This window comes from Vicia villosa, unplaced genomic scaffold, assembly GCF_029867415.1.
Source record: "Vicia villosa cultivar HV-30 ecotype Madison, WI unplaced genomic scaffold, Vvil1.0 ctg.000210F_1_1_3, whole genome shotgun sequence".
Lineage (NCBI taxonomy): Eukaryota > Viridiplantae > Streptophyta > Magnoliopsida > Fabales > Fabaceae > Vicia > Vicia villosa.
This window is the reverse complement of record NW_026705075.1, coordinates 109,326-124,697: the sequence shown is the minus strand read 5'-3', so window position 1 is coordinate 124,697 and position 15,372 is coordinate 109,326. Positions and strand designations below refer to the sequence as shown.

General features: G+C 38.9%; 1 long non-coding RNA gene across 2 annotated transcripts; it reads left to right on the top strand.

The window, feature by feature from the left end:
- Positions 1 to 3,402: 3,402 nt before the first annotated feature.
- Positions 3,403 to 5,436, top strand: LOC131625369 (uncharacterized). 2 transcript variants are annotated; one of them, XR_009290844.1, is made up of 4 exons: positions 3,403 to 3,903; positions 4,006 to 4,135; positions 4,376 to 4,445; positions 4,590 to 5,436. It is a non-coding gene; the product is annotated as an uncharacterized LOC131625369 (long non-coding RNA). The 2 variants fall into 2 exon arrangements; XR_009290843.1 differs by having other exon boundaries at positions 3,403 to 4,135.
- The last annotated feature ends 9,936 nt before the right edge of the window (positions 5,437 to 15,372 follow it).

Here is a 15,372-nt window from a genome sequence, read left to right as displayed (position 1 = left end):
GGACACCGACCATAGGTAACTGTGCTAGTCACCTCATTTGTCTTTATTATCTCTCCTCACGTCACGTAACATTAAATGCTATTCATCATTCGTTTCATTTTATTTTCTTTTAAATACTCTTCAAACTCTTCTCTTTCCCTCTCATCTTGTTTGTATTTGCTAGGAATGTTTCTCATCTTGTTAAACATAGGAACTTCTTGTAATATCTTTTGATTATCAATGAAAAGTTTCTTTGCTTTTACATTCCAGTGATTCTATTTGTCGTTTTATGCATCTAAATCTTTTGAAATATTCTTTTTGATGTTATGACAAAAAGGGGGAGAAGATAAATGATAAATGATTTGATTAATCTATCAGTTGCTGGGTAAATCTCCCACACATTTACTAACAAGAACTGCAAGTTCTACATGGTTTAAGTGTTTTGCAGGTGTCGCGGGCGAAAAATCGTTTTTGTTTCCTCTTTTTTGTGGATGAGACACCTGATGCCTTCTTTGGGCTCGAGTGCTCAAAAAAATGATTTTTCTTTTGTACCGACCAAACTTTTTATTATTTCCAAAGGAGGAAAAGGAAAAAAGCTGCAATAACCTAAAAGTGGGGGGAGAGATCTTTGGGTAAGAGGGTTGGTTATACGAAGGGAAGGTATTAGCACCCAACGTATCTATAGTACTCTATAGGTTTCTTTGTTATGTTTTATTCCATTCTTGTTGTGGTGGAGGTTCTTGTGAAATAGGTGGGACCTAAGGTGTTTGTTTGATTATGCTCGCAAAGATCATCGCGATCCTCTGCATACATATCCCCTAGAGGGAATCAGAGCATCTGTAGCTCGGGGTCTACGGGTGCTAAGGTTTGAATGGTTTTTTTTGTTTTGTTTTGCTCGCCAAGGATCGACCTTATGCCTACGTATTCTCAAAGGGATGTTGAGAAAGTCAGAGCAATCGTAGTTCCCACTTATGCTAGTGGAAGCAAAGAAAAATAGACAAATGTCGTCTAAATGCTAGATGTATCTAATCTATATCATCACATACATCTGTTTGATTTTTGTTTAAAAATCTTTTCATTATAAGCCCGGGGCCATGCCACTTAGGGTGCTTAGAATGATAAAGATGTTTTTGTTTAACCAGCCTTGTGGCAAAAACTTTCAATGAAGTCAGCCTTGTGACAAAAAGTTTTAATTAATCAGCCAGCCTCGTGGCAAAAGTTTCAATGAAGTCAGCCTTGTGACAAAAACTTTGATTAATCATCCAGTACGGTGGTAAAACAGTTTGATTGATTAGCCAGCCTTGTGGCAAAAAGAAATTTGATTGATTAGCCAGCCTTGTGGCAAAAAAAAGTTTGATTGATTGATTGTTTGTGATGATATATAAGAGATACTCCTAGTATAGAGATGAAAAATGTCTAATCTCCTAGGGTATTTGATTTGGATATTGGGGATGCTTATAAGAAGCCCGTGGGTCCTTGTACGAAGCCCAAGAGGAGGCTATCCGAGGGTCCTTGCATTGTAAGCCCAAGAGGAGGCTATGGGAGGGACAATCCGGGGTCCTTGCATTGTAAGCCCAAGAGGAAGCTATGGGAGGGTCACTCGTTTGTACAAAGCCCAAGGGGAGGCATGGTATAGTTGGTTTGAGCTCTTAGAGCGATTTCACCGGGAAACCATACTCTTTGTCCTAACCTAAACTAGTGGAGATTCTTTGCACGAAGCCCAATAGGAGGCTATGGGGAACCTAGTGTTGTACTAAGTTGAACAAGCATATAACATAATCACAAATGTGAACAAGTACAAACAAATATGCACAAGTACATGAACAATTACATGAACAATTATACATATATGACAGAGTGTGTGTATATAATGGAGTTTATGAAGGAAATATACCTGTAAGCATGATCCATTTGTATACACAGGGCTCGGGACTCACACTCGGGGAGAGGTCCATTTGAGTTTATTCAAAACTATGTAAACAGGTATTCACAAAAGGGCTTGGGACTTATACCTACATGGAGGCCCATGGTATATTTTTGGGAAGATTTAAAGAAACCTTCATTTTTGGTTTGTTATTAAAGTTAAAAATCAAACTGATTGAGATATGTACAAAAGGCGTACAATGAAATACCTAATTTCATGTACTGGAATGGGTATGTACAAAAGGGGCTTGGGACTTATACCTACGTGGAGGCCCGTGTTTTATTTACAAAACATGGTTGACTGTTTATTTACAGACGCGTTGTTTGAAAAAACGGTTTGAAGATTTGTTTTGAAAGAGTTTTCTGTACAAAGAAAAACTGTATAAAGAAAAGGAAAGGGACTTATACTCTCTAATATTCGAGAGGCCCATGTTTTATTTTCATAAAACATGGTGGATGGTTTAAAAAAGAGTTGAAAGATTTGTTTGTTAAAAAAACTGTTTGGAAGTTTATTTGGAAAAAAGTTTTCTGTTAAAACAAAAACTGTACAAAGAAAGACGAAAGGGACTTATACTCTCTAATATTCGAGAGGCCCCACATCGTTTTGAAAAACAATGGATGATTTGAAAGTGAATTGATTACTGTTGTGAAAACAGTTGATTGAGTTTTAGGCTTACCTCGAAGAATGAGAAAATTGGATTTCTGAGTTTGAGGTGTTACCGTGATCCTCGAGTGGTGTGCTTTGAATAAATTAGGATTTTAACAAATGTTAAGCATCCTCACCAGCAGAAAAGAATAGTCGGATAAGCTCACAGCTTTCAGCACTTCATGATCATCTAATAATTGTTTATGGACTTCTACAGCAAACAGAAGACCAAACAAAACAGAAAAAATCCAAAAGACAACAGAGAAATAATCTCGAAGTCTCGGATGAAGTTAGAAAACTCAAGTAATGTGCAACAGTAACCAATTAGAAATTTAAATGATTAAATATGAAATATCAAATTCAAATAAAAATTAATTCTAAAAGAAAAGATATATTTTTTTTGTGATTTTTTCATGAAAAGATAAAAATAATCAGAAACCATAAAGATAATATGCATCTAATATATATTTTTTGGAGTTTTAATAAGAATTAAAAAAAACACACTTATAAAAATATTGAAAGAAAACTTTTAATCTAAAAAAACATATTTTTGTCATTTTAATAAGGATTAGAAAAAAATGAACTTAAAATCCTACATTAAAATAAAAATAACTTAAACTCATGAAAATAAAAATAAAATAAGAGATGAATTAGTTAAAAAAGAAACTAATTAAATGGGCCGGGGGGTTTAGACTGAAATGGGAGGTGCATGGCCCAAATGAAAAGCTAAAATAATTCTAAAAAAAAAAAGGGGGGGCGGACCGGGTCGGGTCAGAATGACCCGGATCCGCCCATGTTACTAGTAAAACACATGGGTTGGAAAACAAAAAAACCCTAAACTATGGGAATGAGGCAGCGCCTCTTGCATCTCTCTTTCCCCTTTTTTTTCTGAAAAACTCTTCATCTTTCTCACGTTGAGCAACAACAACTATGGCCTCTCTCAGTGAAACCAAGTCTACTGCAAGAACGTGGCTCTCTCTCTTGGAACAAAACAACAACAGCGAAAGCCTCTCTTTGCTCTTCTCACGCTCTCTCGGATTCTCACCGTGAGAAACAATGGCGAACTCAAACTTTCCCTCGGTTTTGTGACGAACAACAAAAACAAACGAAAACCTCTCTTGACCTTGACTCACAGCGGCCATGGAAGAGAAATCAGAAGCAAAATTCTAGGCTTGTGTCTTTAATTTCGTTTTCAATTTTGTTTAACAGTATAACAACAAATGTTTATGCATTTTTTTATTTTCGGTTTCCAGATGAACACTATATTTGCAGATATGATTTAAGCAGTAATATTGAGATTGAGAGTGGAAACGACTTACTTGAGGCAAGGAGGATTTTGCCGGATTTATGTTGAGGTATGTATCTTATTCTGCTTTTGGAAACCGAATTTGTTGTTGTTGATGTTATTCTGAGTTGTTGGATTGATGTTGCTGAACTGCTTCTGAATTGTTCGCGAGTTGCTGCTGCGGATGATTGATTCTGCACCGCGAGTTGTTGTTGACACAACTGTTGTCGCTGCTGAATTTTGGAATGGTTGTTGCTGTGATGCTGAGTCGTGATTTTGCAGCGTCGGTGTTTCGATTGCAGGTGAGCAAGAACCTTCAATGATGTTGTTATTGCAACTATTGTTGTTGCTGAATTTTGATCCTTTTAAAGAACAATTTGAATTGTTGCAAATTGTTTGAAACAAATTTGAATTGTTGTTGTAGAAGCTTTGAATCCGTTATGAACTTTTGTTGCAATTCATGTTGTTACAGCTGCTGAATTTTTGCTTTGGGTTGTTGTTACCGCTGTGATTCTGAACCGTGTTGCCATTCACACCTGCAGGAACGATTGGAAGCTCGAAGACTGTTGAATTTTTTTTTTGAGAGTTTGTTGTGATGAAGATGAACAAGCTGTAAGTTACTCTCTTTTCTCCCTCCTTGCGATTTTTGAATTGAAACCGTGTTGTTCTTGATGATGGAACAACTTTGAATTATTGTTTGAAACAACTTTTGAATTGTTGTTACTAACAACCTCTTTTTTTTTGAAATTGTTGTAGGCTTTTTGATGAAGGTGATGCCACAACACCTCTCTTTTTGGATTTATGGGATACTTGAAGTTCAACTTCAAGTGGTTGGAAGCTTGAAGATGAAGATCTTCAAGTAAGGTATGAAGAACTACCTTTTCCTCCTTCCTTACTTTGGAACTAAGAAACTTTACAATTATGAGAGAAGTGAGAAAGCAAGTAGTTAAGGTTGCTTTGGTGTCTTTTGCTTCAAAGAGATCATTTCCTATTTATAGGCAAAGCTTAGGATGTGTTAGGAATTAGGAAACTTGATTGGAACGTTATGGTCATTGCAAGAATAGGAATATATTCTTCATCATTGCAAGAATAAGAATAAGAATATATTCTTCATCATTGCAAGAATAAGAATAAGAATAAGAATATATTCCTTATGTCATTATGCAAAGATATTCTCATGATATAAGCCATGTGTGTAAATTTTTATGTCATTTTATGATATCTCTAAGTTGCATAATTTTATGACATAAAAATCTCTCTTTGACATTCTTTGACTTTTGCTAATTTCACCCCTCTTTTTGTTTCTTTTTTCATGTTGCATGAGGACCTTTGAAGAAAGAATGAAGAAATTTGAACTTGAAGAATGAAGACTTTGAAGAATGAAGAATTCAAGAAAGTCTTTGAAGTTTTTTTCTTTTTTCTTGTAATTCATTCCAACTTGAAAAATGTATGAACTTTGTATTCTTGAAATGATGTAATTCTTGAACTTTAGATAAAGTTCCTTTTGTAATCCATGTGTAACTTAGAACTTGTTTTATGTAAAAGAATTCCATTTGGAAATATTCTTTTAGAATCTTGAATGAAATTGTATGGAACTTGAATATTTCTTGAATGAACTTCAAATGCAATTTTCTATGTCTCTAATCAATTCTTGAATTCCTTTGAATGATCCTTTTTCAAAAGTAAATGGTGGAATATTCTTGAAGTAGTGAAGTTTGTTCTTGCACCAATGAACTTCTAATTCTTGAATTTATGGTTTTAAACCATACTTGAAATAATCTTTCAACAAATGGACTAAAAGATATTCCTTGCAATTTCAGTGAAATTTCCATGAATTGTTTCAGACTTGTACCAATTTTCAAATAATCCATATGAATCAATTCTTCACCATAATGAATCCATAAACCAAGAGTCGCGAAATAAATTCCAAACGAATCTCTTAAATCACACAAATGGCAATGACGCATAAAAACTGGAAAACCGCCATGAACACGAAATTATCTTGCAAAGAATGAGTGATTGAATGAAGAATCCTAATTTGGTCGATTCAAAGCCTTTGAGCTTATTGAAGTGAATCTTTGAGGACCAAATGGTGACTGTGAATCTTGAATTGAGATACAATTTCTATTGGATTTTGTCATAGGGATTATTTGAGGATGATTGAAACTTTTGATTGACTTCCTGGGGATTTTTAGGGTTTCCCAAATGTGATCCCTGATTTCAGTCCCTGATAGTTCAAAACCCTGATCTGAGGATTTGTCTGATCAATCTTGGTGTAGGAGATGTTATGAGCCAATGGATTAGGTCAAAATGATGCACTTGAGGTCTTGATATCATGTCCCAAGCCATTAGGTCAATCTCTGAGCAAAAGTCAGGAGTATGCTATCTTCAGTCAAAACCCTAATTCAGTCGATTCAGAGCCTTTGAGCTTGTTGAGATGGATCTCTGAGGACCAAATGTTGATTGTTGATGAAGATGATTCATTTGAAATGAAGGGAGAACAAAACCCTAATTGATTGTTATTTGCACTGATGAGTGATTTCCTGATTAAACCCTGCTGAGTCACAAGTAGCAAACACAAGCTATGCAATTTGTTAGAGATGCAAATGATGCATATGCTATGATATGAGGTGGTATCTTAGGTCAAAAATTGGGGTATGACAGATGCCCCTATTTAAGTTTCTTCAACCTGAGACATGAAGATTGAAAATCTTCGTTTTGATAGGGTGGAAGAGACTTAAATATCAGAAGACGCGAATTTTGGACCTAAGATACCAAAATTGCGAATGATGCAAGGATATCTTTACCGAGGGAGTATCAAGAACTGACTCCGCTGGGGAAAAGAGATCGGGAAGGATGTCTCAATCCGTTTTAGGAAGAGAATCCGTTTTTTTCGGGAAAGCAAGTGTATGCTTCGCCTGGGAATGATAGCTTTGTAAGAAAAGCTTACCTATCGACATTACCGACTATCTGCATGGGGATAGACTTGTTTAATAATGCGAAGGTGAAAGGTATGAAACTGTATTACCGACTATCAGCATAGTGATAGACTTGACAAAGTAAAAAGAGTTTCAAAGGTTCGGTTAATATTATCGACTATCAGCATTGGGATAGACATGTTAAATAATATAACCAGAACAAAAGGTTACCGACTACCAGCCTCGTGATAGTGGTTCTGAAGACATGATCAATTATCAGCCGAGTGATAAAATGATCTTGGAGACTTTGCTAGGGGAATTACTGGTTATCCAGCCTTGTGAACAGTAATAAGGCCCTGATTGTCAAATGGTCTTCAGGATTGATTTCCTTGAGAGGAAAAAGCTTTTGAAAGAGACATAAGCCGCTCAGATGATAAGGCTATTGCTTATTGTCTGTTTTTTTTCACGACTCTATTTGAGGAATCGGAATTTGAATCTCTGGTAAAGACAAGGTTCTAACCATGAATGAATTGGAAAGAAACAGTCAATCAAGACTTTGTACCCATGAGGAATGAACTCAACTGGGGATTTTCTCCTTTGTTTTGAGAGGAGAAACTAAAGCAACCTTCTTCCACGAGGAATGATCTCAGTGGGGAACTGGAGAAAGAATGATATTCTTTTCTGCTTATGGGTGACAACCTACTTGGAGAGATGACACGCCCATTTTTGTTTCTTTTTCTTCTTTTTTCCTTTTTCCTTTTTTTCTTTTTTCGAGGATAGATATATCCTGAACAAGTGATTTTTTAAGCAAACATGAAAAATACAAGAATGCATAAATGATGCAAATATGTATGAATGATGAATGTCGTGAATGTCGCATGCATGCTAACAATACTGACAGACAGAGGAGTATATACTGGAGAGGGACCGATGCCGCAATACAACCAGATACTTGGCAAATGTTTTTCAACACGGTGTAGATAACACAGGTGATGAATGATGCTGTGTGCTTTAAACTTCTCTGGGGAAGATGAGCATCTTTTCTCATTGAGATGAAAGAACCTCTTCACTGGAGATTGGAGATCTTCTTCATTGGGAATAAAAGACCTTCTTTACTGGGGATAGAAGAGCTTTTCTTATCATAATCTTTGATTCATCCTATGGAGATAGCTGTTGATGTTCCTTCCGTTGTTCACAACTCAAAGGAAAATTTCGCTTTTATTTTGAAAAAGAAAAGTGAAGTAAATTCATTTAAAACTTATTTTTTTCTTTTTTTTCAAAAACGAATAACACAATTAAAGCGTCATTTTGCAAGCTGAAAGAAATTAAAGATTGCAAACAAATGGGCACAAGGCTCAAATTTATTTAATAGGATGGAAATCAGCTAAAGGCGTGATTCCATGGAGTATTTACAAAATTTGAAAATGGTAATTATGCGGAAAAGGCTACATTGAAAGCAATAACTACTATTCCCCCTAACAACTTTGAGTTCCAACTGTGCTTGTCGCTTCAGATTGATAATGATTTGATTGAAGATCCTTTGATGAAGTACAGACTTTTCAGGTGACGAAGTATAGACTAATGCAGTTACTTTGTCATAAATCCCTAATTTTTGCCTAGATTGCCCTTTCAGGTTTTCAATCTACCAGGATGAATTTTTCTGTTTATTGTCTCTAATTTTTGCCTGGACCGCCCTTTCGGGTTTTCAGTCCACCGAGACGCTCATTTTTGCCTAAGTCGCCCTTTGCGGGTTTTCGACTTACCGAGCTGTTCTTTTGTATTTTTTAGACAAAGTATTTCTTGACTGCATCAGCATTCACAGGATGTGGGAGTTCATCACCATCCATGGTAGTAAGAATCATGGCACCGCCAGAAAATGCTCTTTTGACAACATACGGGCCTTCGTAATTAGGAGACCATTTGCCCCTAGAATCTGGTTGAAAAGACAAGATCTTTTTAAGCACGAGGTCGCCTTCTTGAAATTCACGAGGTCGAACCTTTTTGTTGAAAGCTTGTTTCATCCTTGCTTGGTACAACTGTCCATGGCATAGAGCAGTCATACGTTTTTCTTCGATTAAGTTCAACTGATCGTATCTGCTTTGACACCATTCAGCCTCTGATAACTTAGTCTCCATGAGGACTCTCATTGATGGGATTTCAACTTCTACGGGGAGCACAGCTTCCATGCCGTATACTAGAGAAAAGGGAGTTGCCCCTGTTGAAGTACGCACTGAAGTACGGTACCCATGTAAAGCAAATGGCAGCATTTCGTGCCAGTCTTTGTAAGTGACGACCATTTTCTGGACGATCTTCTTAATGTTCTTGTTAGCAGCTTCAACGGCGCCGTTCATTTTTGGTCTGTAAGGAGAAGAGTTATGATGCTCAATCTTGAATTCCTCACACAATTCTTTCATCATCTTGTTATTCAGGTTTGAACCATTATCAGTAATGATCTTGCTGGGAACACCATATCGGCAAATGATATTATTCTTGATAAACCTCACAACCACTTGTCTTGTAACATTGGCGTAAGATGCTGCTTCGACCCATTTGGTGAAGTAATCAATTGCTACCAAGATGAAACGATGACCGTTTGAAGCTTTCGGTTCGATCATTCCAATCATGTCGATACCCCACATGGAGAAAGGCCATGGAGATGAGAGAACATTGAGTAGAGTCGGTGGCACATAGATCTTATCTGCATAGATCTGGCACTTGTGACATCTCTTCACGTGTTTGCAACAATCAGATTCCATTGTCAACCAATAGTATCCTGCCCTTAAGATCTTTTTGGACATTGCATGCCCGTTTGAATGAGTTCCAAAGGACCCTTCATGCACTTCATGCATTAACATATCTGCTTCGTGTCTATCCACGCATCTGAGCAAAACCATGTCGAAATTTCTTTTGTATAGCACATCTCCGTTCAGGAAGAAACTGCCAGAAAGTCTCCTTAGAGTTTTCTTATCTTTGTTTGATGCCCCAAGCGGGTACTCTTGAGTTTGAAGGAAGCGTTTGATGTCGTGGAACCACGGTTTATCATCGATGACTGCTTCAGTTGCAAACACATAGGCGGGCCTTTCAAGGCGTGTAATTATGACTTTAGGCACATCATTCCAGTGACTGACTTTGAACATGGAAGATAGAGTAGCCAAGGCGTCTGCCATTCGATTCTGATCTCGAGGTATATGATGCAATTCAACCTTGTTGAAGAAAGTCAACAGACGTCTTGCATAATCTCTGTAAGGAATCAAGCCAGGGTGGTAAGTTTCCCATTTGTCTTTGATTTGGTTGATCACGAGAGCTGAATCTCCATATATGTCAAGGATCTTGATCCTTAAGTCAATGGCTTCTTCGAGACCCATGATACAAGCTTCATATTCTGCGATGTTGTTGGTACAGTCAAATAGCAATCTGGCGGAGAATGGGATATGAGTACCCTTGGGAGTGATGATGATGTCTTCTCCATGTCTTCAGGAGCCATCTTGATCTGATTATAACCGGAGAAACCGTCCATGAAGGAAAAGACGTTGAACTTAGCGGTGTTATCAACCAGCATGTCGATATGCGGTAATGGAAAGTCATCTTTTGGACTGGCCTTGTTCAAGTCACGGTAGTCAACACACATTCTGACTTTGCCATCTTTCTTCGGAACTGGCACAATGTTAGCCAACCATTGAGGATACTCTGAGGTGACTAGAAAACCTGCGTCGAGCTGTTTTTGAACTTCCACTTTGATCTTGTTAGCCATATCAGGGTGAGTCCTTCGCAATTTCTGCTTAACCGGCGGACATTCTGGCTTCAATGGCAAGTAATGCTGAACAATATTGGTATCCAACCCAGGCATGTCTTGGTAGGACCAGGCAAACACGTCAACATATTCTTTGAGAAGGTCTGTCAACTTACTCTTGATATCAGCATCAAGCAGCGATCCAATGGTCACTTCTTTTTTTGTCTTCTTCAGAACCCAAGTTGATTTTTTCTAAAGGCTCTTTGTGAGGCAGAATGGCTCTTTCCTCGTGCTTAAGTAATCGAGAAATCTCGTCTGGGATCTCCTCTTCTTCCTCTTCTTCGGCTTCGAATACAGGAAACTCAAAGTTGGGAGAGGGCATAGGGTTATTGCATTCAATGGGTTTATCAATAGTTAATCTGCACATGTGATTTATATTTATTTCAGAAAATTTATGAATGCAGGAGTGTATGCAGATTTTTTTGAAAAAGTTTTTTTTTATTATTTTTTGGTTTTTTAGGATTACCATTTCCAGAAAAAAGCAAAAAATAAAACACATAATGTAGGGAATTCAAAATGACGCTTTATTTATGATTCATTTTTGAAACAAAGCCCTAAACACAAACTCATTTGTCTTGGGCAGGACAAAGAGGGAAACTTTTAAAACAAAGCCCTATACACAAAGTTATTTGGGCGGAACATTTAAAAGCAAAGCCCTATAAAACATCTCTCTGCTTTGGGCAAGGCAGGAGGTCAAAATAACAGCGAGGTGATTACTTTGAGCGGCGAACAACATTCGGAACGTCGACAGCCTTCCAGTAGCAACGAACTCCTCTGTGTATTATGTATTCAGGAAAATTCTCCCCAGAATTATCTTCAGTATTGACATTGACCGCTGGTCGAGCAGGATTTGAAGGTCCTGGTTTATCACCCTTGTTCTTTGTAGAGTTGAAACGGTCTTCTTCTACTTCTTGAAGAGCATAAGACGAGTCACAATCTTCAGAATTTTCAGGATGTGTTTCCCAGTCTTCAGGATGAAGAGACTCATTGTCAGCGACACTTTCTGAGTCAGTTGCGGGACCATCTTCCCCTTCATCTTCAAAAATGGCATTTATGTGATAATAACCATCTTCAGGATTATGAACCTTGGCAGATACATCGAATCCGAAATCTTCAGTAACTTCAGGCTGCTGAGAAAATTGACAGGGCTGATAAGCCTCTTCTGGTTGACTATTATGTTCAAAGGAATCTCCCCATCCAGTTGGTTGAATATCCTCAATCGCAATCTTGTAACTTTCAGGTGCAGTATATTTCACCATATAATCAAATTTTCCACTTGGTTGTCCCAAAGTGTCCCAGATTTCTGCAGGAACAGGCTCAGTTTCATTGCCTTTGGATTCTTCTGAAGGAGGATATGGTTCTTCCTGAGATATGTATCCCGAGTCATTGAGATAACATTTCCATTCTTCTTCAGGATCAGGTAGACCTTCTTCGATGCATTCCTCAATAAGGACATTGACCTCTTGAGGAATTGGGTTAAGGAACCCTCCACTATGGAACGTTTCTTTGATCGGACGAAGGGTTTCATCCTTCTTGGTGCCGTTTGAGAATGTTGGTGAGCATCCGAGACCTGCTCTAGTTTCATTCTTGGTCGGGATCACAACTTGCCCCCAGCCGGTGGTAGTTCCATCTTTCACTACTTTTACTGCCTCTTTGTAAGAAGAGATCGATGCTTTCTTTTTGGAAGATTCGTCTTCTAAAGAGAGACCTTGGAACGGAGTTCCTTCCACATCATCAGCACTGATGAAAGAGAAATTGGATAAATGGCTCACCATCAAGGCTTGTTCTCCACTTATTGTTACCAATTTTCCATTTGTTACAAACTTTAACTTTTGATGGAGCGTAGAAGTCACTGCCCCTGTTTCGTGGATCCATGGTCGTCCCAACAGACAGCTATAAGCAGCTTGAATGTCCATGACCTGGAAGGTGATTTGAAATGTATGTGGACCAATTGTCATGGGAAGGTTGACTTCACCGATAACAGATTTTCGCGATCCATCAAATGCTTTGACAACTACACCACTGAACTTCATAGGCATTCCTTGGTAAGACAAGCGAGCAAGAGTCGTCTTTGGCATCACATTCAAGGAAGATCCGGTGTCTACTAACACATTGGACAAAGAGTCTGACTGACAGTTCATAGAAATGTGCAAAGCAAGATTGTGATTTCTGCCCTCCTCGGGGAGTTCTTCATCACAGAAGCTTAAATTGTTGCAAGCAGTTATGTTGGCTATTATCCCATCAAAGTGATCAACAGTCACATCATGATCTACAAAAGCTTGATCTAAGACTTTCATCAGGGCTTCCCTGTGGGCTTCTGAGTTTAACAGCAATGAAAGTATTGAGATTTTTGAAGGAGTCTGCATGAGCTGATCCACAATCTTGTATTCACTTCTTTTGATAAGCTTCAAAATTTCATCAAAGTCTGGATTGACATTGGTTCCACTGGATTGACCAACATCAATGTTTGTATTACTGACAGGAGTTTCCTCAGGATTCCCCACTGGCGTATTGACAGGATTTTGCCTGGTTGCAGGAACAACAGGCTGCTTTGGAGGTAGTGGAGTATACACACGTCCACTTCTTGTTACACGACTTACATCAGCGATGTTTACGACAGATGAAAGAGTTGGTAAAGGAACTTCTTGTCCATTCTTTATCATTGTGGCATTGTAGTTGTATGGAACTGCCTTGTCAGAGTCATAAGGAACAGGTCCAGGTAAACAAATGATCAAAGGAGCAATAGGAACCTTCGGCTTGTTGTAAGTAACTTCCATGCGCTCCGGCATGTTGAAATGAGGAATGATGACGTTAACTGTAGGCATTTCCGAGTTGATATCTGAGACTAAAAGCTCATGCGGATAACATCCTATCATGTTAACTTCATTTTCATCCCTATTTCGGTAGATCTGAAGAGTACCATTATCCAACAAAACTTGGAGATCTCTTCTCACAATTGAACATCCGTGAGGATATACACAACATATTCTACAGGAACCGTATTGATGCTGGCGAAAATTCTGCCCCCGACAAAGAGTGGCGTGCATTTGTACCAAATTGGCTCTTGAGTAATTGATATTATAGACCCGGTATGGACCAGGACACCCATACACCATGTTTACAACATGCCCTCCATGATTGGGCAGCGGATTTGCTTGCACATTTGGATTCAAATTTCTGAAAGAGAGAAGATTAGATCTAACCAACCTCTGAACTTCATATTTCAAAGCTATGCAATGCTCAAGATCATGGCCAGGTGCTCCTTGATGATAAGGGCATGAGACCTCAGCTTTGTACCACCATGGGAGTCTCTCAGGTACTGGTGGTGGTGCTTTAGTTTGAATAAGGCCTCTTTCAATCAGTGCAGGGTACAATTCTGTGTAGGTCATCGGAATCGGATCAAACTGTGGAGCTCTTTGCACACGATTCTGATTATTGTTCAGCTGCTGAGCCTGTGGTCGAGGCTGTTGTTGCTGAAACTGTGGGGTAAATCCCGGATTCGGTGCTGAATTAACGACTGGCGCAATAGCAGCAATCTGTTGTCGACGATTGATATTTCCTCTTGGCTTCCCTTGGGATACCATGTCAACACTTTGTTCTTTCTTCTTTGGGAAACCACTTCCGAACTTTTTGGTTCCACTCGAAGATCCACCTTCTTTAGTCAAACGTCCTGTTCGGACTCCTTCTTCTAAACGCATCCCCATGTTTACCATTTCGGTGAAATCACTTGGAGCACTAGCAATCATGCGTTCATATTAAAACGGACTGAGAGTATTCAAGAAGATCTTTGTCATCTCTTTTTCTTTTAACGGTGGATTAATCTGAGCAGCAGTTTCTCTCCATCGTTGGGCGTATTCTTTGAAAGCTTCATGGTCTTTCTGAGCCATGGATCGGAGCTGATCTCTGTCTGGAGCCATATCCGAGTTATACTTGTATTGTCGGACAAAGGCCTCACCTAGGTCATTGAAAGTCCGAATATTAGTGCTATCCAAGCCTGTGTACCACTTCAGTGCGGCACCAGTCAAACTGTCTTGAAAGTAATGGATAAGCAACTGATGATTATCTGCATAAGTAGACATCTTCCTGGCATACATCACAAGATGACTTTGTGGACATGAACTTCCTTTGTACTTCTCAAAGTCAGGGACCTTGAACTTAGCTGGTATTTGTACACTGGGAACCAAACATAGCTCCTGGGCATTCTTTCCAAACAAATCTTTGCCACGGATAGCTTTAACTTCCAGTTGAATCTTGTTAAACTGCTCTTGGAGATCTCCCACAAGATTACGCTGATTTGTGCTATCACCCTGATCATGATAAATCTCATTGCCATCATAAGGAACAGTGTGAACCGTAGGGGTCGGAACTGTCATAGTGGGTTGAGAAAGTGCCATAGTGACTTGAGAAAAAGTTACCCCCTGATTTGGAGTAAATGCTGAACCTTGCGCAGCAGGCGCTTCAGTTGTAGCTGTTTGAACCCCAGAGAAATTATGGCGGAAATCTGTACCAAAGCTGAAAGGCGGGCCCCAACCTTCTGGCATGGAGAAAGATGGAATACCGAATGCAACTGTAGAAACTGGAGTAGTGACTTCAGATGTTACCGCTGCTTGACTGTTGGGTGGCGGCGGCTGATTCTGTGCGGCCATTAAGGAGTCAACCAGAGTAGTGAGACTTTCCAACTTTTCCTGAAGTGTGGTCACTGTACCACGGAGCTCAATATTCTCTTGTTCAGAGTGTTCCATTACTCTTCTTCTGTTCGAACGAGTATTGTATCTGTGATCTGATTGCGAGCGCGGTCGAGAAACTTTGAGACGCGACAGCTTGACGATCT